We start from the raw sequence: 1,832 nt of genomic DNA on the forward strand, positions 1-1,832 counted from the left end.
TTAGCTATTTTGTTAGCCTTACAATGTATCTCAATACGTTCCACGTACGTGGGCCAGTCTTCTATTTCGGAGTTAAAATCATTGCTGCCCCCACGCTTAGGCATCTTCCTTTCTTTGGGTACAACACAAATATTTCTTTAAATTCTTATGTGTTTTTTTTTCTAAGATTGCGGCTTTTCCTGCGAATTTGGCGGTTTCCCGCTCTTCCTTTCTCTCCCCGCCCACTTCAATGGCGGTTTCCCGCTTCTGTCGGCTCCTCCGCCTAATGGCGGCTTCCCGCGTTTCTTCCTGGTGGAAGGGGTACGCTTCCCCCGCAGCGGACAGCTTCAGCCGCTGGGCTGGCTCTCGCACAGCTCCCCCTACTCGGCTCTGTCTTCTCCTCCCGCCAGCACGGCTCTACCGGCGCTGGGTACACCCCGTTAACGGAGGACAGTTCAGCCGCTGGACTGGCTCTCGCGCAGTCTCTCACCCCGTTTTCGGCTGTGTCTCTCTCCCACTCCCGCACGTTCGGTTTTGCCGGCTCTGAGTACCCCATTGGTGGAGAACAGCTCAGCCGCTGGACTGGCTCCTCACAGTCTCTCTCTCCGCACCCGGCTCTCACCCGCACGGTTCCCGTTCGCCTCCCCAGCCCTCTCGCAGACCGGTGTTTCCCTCCCCGGCTGCGGCTGGGTTTCTCTTCCCGCGCCTACTCCCAGGCTCAGCGCTTCGTGGCTGCGGTCGCTGCCCGGATTTCTCCCACCGATCGCGGTCCGGCTGTCACCCGATGCCGTTGGACCCGGCTTTTGACCGGCTCCATTCCCCCCTCGACCGAGGTCGAGTGCTCTGCCCTTATCCTCCGGATATTCTCTACACCTTCCCCTACTCACAGTCTCTTCAGCCGCCTTGTTCCCTGCTGATCGGCTCACTCCGTACCGAGGTAGAAGGGTAGTCAGTGCCTGTTGCAGGCGGAAGCTTTTGTTGCTAAAGTCTTGCACCTTTCTCCTGCTGCAGCCTCGTGTTTTCTTCCAGCAGCACGACGAGTGCGGTTGCCTCTCTTCGACGCTCTTCTTGCTTTGGTAATCTTGCCGCAGGGTACGATCGGACTCATCACCACTGTAAAGTCTGTGGGTTGTGTAGTTAATAAATACACAGACTTCAGAAATAACAACAAACAGATCTTTACTATTCGAAGGTCCGGGCGAATCTGCCCCAGTTATCCTGTCACAACACTTATATACTGGTGTGGTCACTATCGGTATTACAGTATACAGAAGCCAAACAAGTAGTGCCACACTTAAAGTAGTTCCCTTAAAGGTGAACGGTTACATACAATAATTTCCTTAAGGGTAGACGGGTACATACACGACAAACTGCGCCCTGCCTCATTCTTCAAATGCACAGCACTAACCGGAATAAGAAGTAATCTAATACAGGTGGCTCCATAGCTCAGGGGTTAGAGCACTGGTCTTGTAAACCAGGGGTCGTGAGTTCAAATCTCACTGGGGCCTGTGCAAATTTGTTAATTCACAGCATGTTTACTTTTAAGTATGAAACTGCTCCAAGACCAACACGAGAACAGGCACTCTTGCCCTCTCGCCCTTCCCAATCCCTCTCCTTCTGCTCAATTCCCCTGCACTTCTCTCTCTTCCTTACCCTTCACCCTCTCTCTACACATCCCCCTCATTATCTTCTCTCACCTTCCCCAACTCCCATTCACCTCCTCTCTCTGCACTTTCAGTGCGGGCCCTGTGTTCAGTGCGGGCCCTGTGGTTCAGTCTAGGCCCTGTGTTCAGAGCGGGCCCTGTGTTCAGTGCAGGCCTGTGTTCAGGGCAGGCGTGTGTTCAGAGCGGGCC

The 1,832-nt window shown here is 54.1% G+C and overlaps 1 non-coding gene across 1 annotated transcript; it reads left to right on the plus strand.

Moving 5' to 3' along the window:
• Window positions 1–1,414: 1,414 nt before the first annotated feature.
• Window positions 1,415–1,487, plus strand: trnat-ugu (transfer RNA threonine (anticodon UGU)). Its single transcript has one exon. It is a non-coding gene; the product is annotated as a tRNA-Thr (tRNA).
• The last annotated feature ends 345 nt before the right edge of the window (window positions 1,488–1,832 follow it).

Source organism: Somniosus microcephalus, unplaced genomic scaffold (assembly GCF_052327205.1).
Source record: "Somniosus microcephalus isolate GS21.2 unplaced genomic scaffold, FLI_Smic_1.0 unresolved_chr2, whole genome shotgun sequence".
In the NCBI taxonomy this organism is placed as follows: Eukaryota; Metazoa; Chordata; class Chondrichthyes; order Squaliformes; family Somniosidae; genus Somniosus; species Somniosus microcephalus.